At 35.5% G+C, this 8,535-nt stretch overlaps 1 long non-coding RNA gene across 3 annotated transcripts; it reads right to left on the reverse strand.

Moving 5' to 3' along the window:
- Positions 1 to 5,013: 5,013 nt before the first annotated feature.
- LOC113313348 lies at positions 5,014 to 7,764 on the reverse strand. Of its 3 annotated transcripts, none has more exons than XR_003341798.1 (7): positions 7,626 to 7,764; positions 6,643 to 6,911; positions 6,340 to 6,402; positions 6,159 to 6,245; positions 5,964 to 6,071; positions 5,602 to 5,812; positions 5,014 to 5,343 (listed from the first exon to the last, which is right to left on the reverse strand). It is a non-coding gene; the product is annotated as an uncharacterized LOC113313348 (long non-coding RNA). The 3 variants fall into 3 exon arrangements; XR_003341799.1 differs by lacking the exon at positions 7,626 to 7,764 and adding an exon at positions 7,009 to 7,611; XR_003341800.1 differs by lacking the exon at positions 6,159 to 6,245 and having other exon boundaries at positions 5,964 to 6,096.
- Between the last annotated feature and the right edge of the window lie 771 nt (positions 7,765 to 8,535).

The following is an 8,535-nucleotide window of genomic DNA, read 5'->3' on the forward strand; positions in this document are numbered from 1 at the left end:
CTTCAAAGGATAAAAGCAGGAACACAAGGACAAAAATCCTTGTGCACCTCTCTAGATAGATGCCTTCGATGATTAAATAATGTGCAGCACTAGTGTGTTATGTTTAGGATAAAGTGTGTGGTTTCTTGACATCTTCTGCCCCCACTTGCAGTCTTTTATTGTTAAATCAAATGAGATTTGAAAAACTAATCTTGGAATTTAAGAAATCAACGTTGTTTAATCAAAAGTATTTTATTACATAACCACCCTGACTGAAAAAACTGTATAATATCTCAAAAAGAGTGCAAAATGGCTATAAGCACATAGTGCTCCATATGATGAAGGGTTAATTTCCTTAGAGCAACTGCAGTGGTGCGATCAAAACCAAAGATCAAAGATAAAAAAAAAAAGACCAAAATTTGGGTTTAGTCCGTGTTGTGACGCAACGGTACATGATTAAAATTTTGTCAGGCGGACTTTAAAAGTCCGCCCCATTTTTATTTGTAAAATTTCATCAGGCGGACTTTAAAAGTCCGCCCCATTTTTTGTAAATTTCATCAGGCGGACTTTAAAAGTCCGCCCCATTAAAATTTCATCAGGCGGACTTTAAAAGTCCGCCCCATTCTTTATAACTTTCATCAGGCGGACTTTAAAAGTCCGCCTCATTCTTTTTTTTTTATTTAATTAAAATTTCATCGGGCGTAATTTAAATCTCCGCCCGTTAACAAGCGTACTTTAAATTTACGCCCAGCAACAAGCGTACTTTAAATTTACGCCCGACTATATTAGAATTTGGGATTTGGTCGCGACCATATTTGGTCTGGAATTTGATCTTTGGTCCAAATTTGATCTTTACTCCGTCCCACTGTGTTACGATCTCATCCCAAATTTTTGGTTATACTCGTCCACTGTGGATGCTCTTAGGGAGGCTAAAACCCTAAAAAATACGTTGTTGAGCTACCTGACGTATTTTCAACCATATATCTTGCGGTAGCTTACGTTTAATCATCGAGATTGAGTTGTCCACTTAAGTAAGAACGTAATGAGCATAACTTGCTTGACATGATTTTGTGAAGTCGGTAAAAATCTGATTGTATTGTGTGACATGATTTCCTATCCAGACGGCAGGTATCGACACCAATGTGATTTTTTACTTGGGAAGAAATAGTGGATAAAGCCTTTCTTTGTTCTTTTTCCATTTTTCTTAGTCACCCACTATGGGTTCTTTCTCCAGCACTAAGTCGTATTGTCAATTCTAAAAGAAAATATCTGCTAGATAAGACTCAAAGGTACAAGGCATTCTCAACTACACTTCTTCAAAACTTTACTCAAACAGACGGAAAAAGCTAATGGTAGATCAAATTTCATAGTTTAATTGTGGACCAATGAAATCCAACCATCCAATAAAATTGTGCAGCCTCACTAACATCTTAAAATCCCACCCTATCAGATTTTGTGGTGGAGGAGAGGTAGACTAAATTGGTCTACATCTAATGGTCCGCGCAAGGTCGCAAATAAACAAGTCAGATTCATTGACTGAACATAGCACAGGGACAATGTTGGGACTTTCTAAGCAAGGAGACAAAGATTACTTTGAAACTTTCAACTAATGACTTTTATGAGGAGAAAAAAAAAAGGGAAAATTAGGGGGGAGACCCAAAAAAAAAAGTAATATTCTCATTGTTAGGCTCACAATTAATTTTGGATACCGAGATCCATAATTATTTTCGTGACATCCATAATTATATGAAATTATTAAAAATGTATGCATGGAGGATTATGCATCCGCAAGACAGGTTATGCATCAGGGGTATAATTGGCAACGCAAATTGGATATAACATATCTAAAAATCCGCGCCTTAGAATTTTACAAATTTTATATCGTTGGAAATCTTTTTAAAAGAGCTTCGCAACGAGTATAAACAAGAATATCAATTTTTTGTTTTTCACGAAAAATCGGAAGTGGTCATCATTTTAGGCAAAATTTTCGAAAACTTGATACATAACCATTATGCAGACACCAAAAAAGATGCATAACACATTCTGCAAACGCATAACGAATTATGCAACCATTTTTTCCACTGCATAACAAATAATGCATTTGGATAACAAAGTTATGCATTTATAACATGTTATGTAACCATTGTTTTGGTTGATTTTAATGCGTACATAAAAAAATTTGATGCATAATGCAGTATGCATCCATATTTACGGGTGCATATCAGGTTATGCATCTATTTTCTCGATGCATAAAAGATTGTGCAACAATTTTCTCGATGCATAATGCATTATGCAGTCATATTTTCGGATGCATAACATGTTATGTAGATATTATTGTAGGTGCATGACAAGTTATGCAGCCTTATTTTTTGTTGGTTTCAATACTAAGACAAAAGTAGCTGCATAACGTGTTATGCAACCGTTTTCTGGATTACATAACAAGTTATGCAAGAAAAAAAAAGCTGCGGAACGTGTTGTGCAACCAATTTCAAGAATGCATAACAAGTTATGCAACAAATTTTGTAGATGCATAACGTGTTATTCTCGGCACCATCATTTCAGCTTATAACCAGTACCACCAATTCTTCATCCAGACAACGGCTCACAATAGCAACACCAACTTCCATTGCAACTCAACTCAGACACTGTCACAGCCAAACTCAGTCTATCACCTCCAATTCCATTAAACCTGGAATGTTTATTACTATATATCAAAAAATAGGTTTACAAAAATGTTGCTTTTACAAACTATTTAACTTGTCTAATGCAATATCATTTATGCTTGAAAACACCGCTAGAAGAGGACAGCGAAATGATTCCAAGTACTTCTCCACCGAGGAGAAGGTTTCAGGAATTATATGTACCTAATAAGTAATAAACAAACATTTTTGATCAACCAAATAGCAGTTGTTAAACGTAGAGTTACACCAGGCTAGTACAAATAGAAGATTCTGCTCAAAGACAGTTAGATAGATCAACTCACCGAATGCAAATAAATTAGTTAAAATGCCTGACCTTCTCTCCATAGAAGTGCTCATTTAATACATCATTGAGAGTCCAAGAGAAGACGGTACGTATCAAACTCTCTTTTTTAATAGATTCTTCTTTGCTAGAGCAAGATGAATCGGAAGCCATTTCTTGCATAGCCACTTGATTCATTTCATTCCTCGATTTGTTTATTTCATACACATGACATAACATCAAACCACTAAAATGAGAAGCATAAACAAAGAAGGCTCAGTAAGGTGAAGCTTTTTCAAAAGATCCATATGTCCTCTCATTTTGTTAAGGAAGCGCCGGCTCAATTGGAGTCCTATGTTGTTTTTCTTCTTCATCTTATTGGAATTACAGAAGATCTAGCTCTTTCTGATCCCTTTCCTAGCACAGAGCTTTTTACGTGCTTCAGTAAACAAGTTGCAAAAATGAAAAGTCATTGCCATCGATTGCAGCCAACACAAACTATTCCCACCATCGTCGGCAGTCTTGAACTGGATCTGGAAACTCCAATTCAAACAAACCAAAAACCCCCTTTTCAATCGCTCTTGTCAAGAACAATTGAAGCAATTGTCCGGAATCGCAACCAACACCACTGGCTCAATTGAAATTTCCCATAACGCCATTCCATTACAAAACCCATCTCAAATACCATGCAATCTACTATCTTCATTTATATCTACAACACCAATTTCCCGATCCTTCAAAATTCCGGCCACTAATCCTCAAAATTCATAGCACAACAAATCAATTCAGCCGACATGATGCATCCAATCATCACCACAAATCCATTGTTGTTGTTGTTAAATTCCGTCAATGAAGTTCCCATTCGTTCTCATGCCTTCTAACATCTTCTTCAATTAAACACAACACCAGATCTATTGTTTCCGTTGAATTTTGTGTGAAATCTGGAACCGATGTTCCCAGATCTACAAAGCTAAAAACGATTTTTTAGGAACCATCGTTTTTTTGACGGGACCATGGTTTTATTAGGCCACCTTCCCTATAGTTATAAGGGGTGTCCTAAAATATTGAAATGACTAACCTACCCTTAACCTAATTTAATTTAAAACCAACCCAGTAACCACCTATATAAATATATATATATATATATATAACCACCACCCCCTCCCACCACCACCTCCCACCATCGCCGATTACCACCACCACCACTTCCGATTATCACCACCACCAACCACCGATTACCACCACCACCACCGTTCACCACCGCCGATTACCACCACCACCACCTCGGATTATCACCACCACCAACCACCGATTACCACCACCACCTCCGATTACCACCACCACCAACCACCACCACTATATATATATAGCTTAATTTAAAACATTAACAAAGATATTCTCACAAACCCATTACTTGTCATTCGTTTTTGGTTGAATAAATGAGAAGTAATCATTAAAATGAGTTGAAAATGGAAGTTGCAGAGAGGTTTAATGGAGGTTTTTTTTTTCCATAAAAAAGTTCGGTTATCACGAATTAATTTTTTCTTAACCGAACTCAGAGTTCGGTTGATTCGCAAAAAAATACGTTTAACCGAACTCCTTGTATTAGAACAACACAAGTCCATAAGTTCGGTTCGCAAAATAAGGATATCACCGAACTTTAGTTTCACTAGTTCAAATTGCGCAATTTAGGACACACCAAAACTGTCGAAAATAGAATTGTAGGACTAATATTGTCTGTCCTAAAGTGTGTCCTATTTTTGGTGTACTATTCGGACTAATATTGTCTGTCCTAAAATGTGTCCTATTTTTGGTGTACTATTTATTATAGGACGGTTAGTTCTTGTCCAAAATAAACAACAAATTTCTTTTGTACAAAAATAACGACTGGTGATACTGATAAGTGTCGAATTTTATAATCCAAAATTCAGACGAATCTGACTGAGATGACTCAGTTTCAGCCGAATCCGATTCAGTTTATAAGAATTTTTTTCCCCTTTGTTTTGTTCTTTTCTTTTCTCGTTATTGTTTTTAGATCAATACTACGGATACAGAAAAGCAACATATGAATTTGTAAGAAAATGAAACTTATTCCATTAACTTTGAATTCAGTTAACAACTTAACAACCAAAACAACTCTAAATTCAACAACTTCATGTTCAAAACAACTAAGGGGAAAAAAAGAAAGAAGTGTGATTGAACATCCAAGTGCACTAGTCACGTATTCCTTTCACCATTCAATCGTCTCACCAAGATCAATATCTCCAAGTGCTCCATCTCCATATTTATAATTATAATTTCATGTTCATAATTTTCATCGTTCGGAGCTGTTCTAAAATTAACACTTCAAAGTGCGACTGTTGTCTTCTTTGAATTCCTCGATATGGATCCAGTTACTAGATTCTGTCCACCAACAGTGTGAGACAAAAATTATTATACAAAGCGAAATTTATATAAAATATAGAAATCCAGGACAGTCTAGATAAGAACGTAAGATCCGGTAAACAGTGCGGAATCTGTTCGATATATCAACTAACAGACATGCTTTGGAAAAAATGTAAACAAAATGTCAAGTTTGTATATCACATAGACCAATGGAAGAAGTCGAAAACCTGTTGTGCTATTTATTAAAATGTCACCAGGAAAAAACAATTAACAAACCTGCTGTGGAGAAGAAGTGGAGGGTTGAGCAGTATTGTCCTCCTTCCTTCCTACCTCAAAAACATTAAGTATTCAGCTTATAGCTCGAAGACCTTGATTTTTCAATTTTCCATACGTAGTTGTTCCCTACAACCTGCATAAGCAAGTATTTCTGTCTTTGATACCTCGCCGCCCATCCCATTACACGGCCCTTTCCTTCACGTCCAAACACCTATTAGAACGATAATAATAATTTCAGTAAAATCCTTTATTTAGCCGCTTCAGGTACATTGTAAGTAGACTGCACATATACTTTTAAAATATTATAAGTCACATACAAAAAGAGTGCATAGAGTTAGCAAACAGAAAACAAATTCACTCACTCGAATACGATTCCATATTTATTCCTTCATATTCTTGAAAACTTGTTTCCAATCCTTAATCCCAGGGGGCACTACGAACCTAGCAATAATTGTTCTCAATGCCAAGAGCTGAAACCACAGCAGCAAAAGCTTCCTGAGAGGGTAGCATATGTTGTAACTGTTATAAATAACTCAGGTTAAGAAAAAAATGTGTACCTCACCACTGTGAAAAGTAAAGCCGGGTGAGTGTGCTGGATGAGCTACTCAGCCAATAATATCATATTTGCAAAAGTTTCAGCCATGCTGAAACGCTCAGATAAAAAATGGAAAAGCATAAAATAAGGTTGTACACTTTGTACATGAATTAGAATTAGAAATACAGAAAATAGCATCTTACATTTGAGTTTCGGTCTGAAATACCACCCACGTCAAAGAAAAGGGAACCAGGAATATGGGCAACCTGTATAAGATGCACAGACCCGCATTAAGACCAATTTTTCAAACTTGAAATGGGGTTGTAATAGTTACATGAAAGGCAGAATGCAGAACCGGCAAGTGAGTGGTATGAAAGGTCTAATTCTGAGGTAGTTTAAGATAGCACAACTTCATAACTTGGACAAGAACTGGTCGGATTTTAAACATGATTTACGTGAAAAATAAATATTGCTGACCCAAACTTAATAAACCATAATCGCAGCACCTGAAATGGGTTCCTCTGCTCATCTGGCATGTATCACAAAGCATCTAGCACCTAAAGACGAGAGTGTTGTTACTTGGAGACCAGGAGTTTGTCATCCATGATTCACTACAAAGCAGAGCAAAGAAACAACTACTAAAAACAAAAACTGATGAATTGACATACAAAATGGATTACTAGGTTCTGGAAAAACAATTTAAATCACAAACAATAGTTGAATAAATTCTGCTGGAGTTCAATTTAACTCCTTAGTATCTTCTTTAGCCTTGTTCCTGTAACAAAAAGTAACATGATTACTATTCAAATGACAGAATGATAATCTGGTGTACTGGGACAAGGTAAATCCCTTTAGAAAAATGGTTAAAAGACCTCTATTTTGCTCCCTGGTGCATTCATCTATAGGTACGTCTACCAACCTTGTAATGAATATGGACTTCATACCCTAGGGCACACAAATGACGCAACAATGGACAGAACCTGTAGACAATAACTTTATCCAACAAATATTGAAGCTTGAACAAGAAACATTAGGAGGACAAAGACAAGAAAATCTAGGTTAGTTTACTACGAGTCGTCTGTACATATGACCACATAGATTAGCCACTCAACAGTAAAAACACTGAGCAAAGAACTCCCTCAGGCTTCATCTATTGTATTTTCATGTCGCAAATGAATCATAGAGCTACAAAAACTAGGTACTAAACAAACACCTACATGAAAAATTCAGATTGTGGATTTAGGGATCTTATCAACATTTGAAATCAACAAATATTTAAAAAGTCTTGATTCTGGTGAATCGGATGATTAAATTAAATTCGAATTTGAATTTATATCAAATTCCAAAATTCTAAACACCCTAATCTCATAACACCAACAGAAGATTTAAATTTATCAAATTCGAATCAGTTTAAAAAAGAAGAAAAAATATCAATCTAATTAGAACTTCATAAGATGAATATATCAATCAAAATCACAAAAACCCTTACTGATTTCGAGTCTCGATCTGTCCACGATTTCTTCACTTTGGTATGTCTAATGATATGAGAAAACCAAAATCCAGTAGAGAAAGGTTATGAGAACAAGGTTTTATCCTTGATAAACCCACGATGCAGTTATTTCTTAAATCTGTTCCCGTTTTTGACTCGATCGAGCAGTTTCTAGTCTAGCTTTCAAGAGTTTGGTCTTTGGATTTGGCCGTCGGATCACTTTCATCAAGGGTCTAAAATAATTGTAAGATTTAATTAGTCGGCACATATTCATCGGGAAAGTTTTTTTTTTTTTTTATCTCCTGGGCGGAACTTAAAGCGAAAGGGCGTAAATAAAAACGAAATAAAATGACAGAACCCTGCTGTTACATATCAGATACAAAAATTATTCTACGCATTTCTATTGTCTAGCATTCAGCGACATACTGGATCTGTCGTTTTCTGCGAACACTAAGGTTGTGTTTGGTATCCTGGATATCCCAACCTAGGTTGGGTTATCATGGAAAAACGGTTAAATTGTGTTTGTCTCATTGAAAATACAATACTGGATAAGGATTACTAAACCTTCCTTGATTTTAGGAAGCTAAAAAGGTGAGGTTATGGTATTCTTACAAATACCTGGGTTACATGTATCCTTACCTGGATTAGACAGTTATTTTCCTTTAAAATAACTAATTGCCTTAAAAATAAGTATTTATATTAACCTATTTCTGGAGTCAAACAAACACAAATTAATCTAGCCAAAAATATGATAGAATTTTAGACAAACAACATTAAAGATTACCAATAAGAAGGTTATCATAAATTAAATTAAGACAAACTATTCAGGAATATGTTATCCCATTTCCAAGCTCCCAAACAGACTCTAAGTGTCCTACAAAACTGTTTTTGGACTAGTATTTACAAAAAT

The sequence above is a fragment of the Papaver somniferum genome, chromosome 9, assembly GCF_003573695.1.
Source record: "Papaver somniferum cultivar HN1 chromosome 9, ASM357369v1, whole genome shotgun sequence".
In the NCBI taxonomy this organism is placed as follows: Eukaryota; Viridiplantae; Streptophyta; class Magnoliopsida; order Ranunculales; family Papaveraceae; genus Papaver; species Papaver somniferum.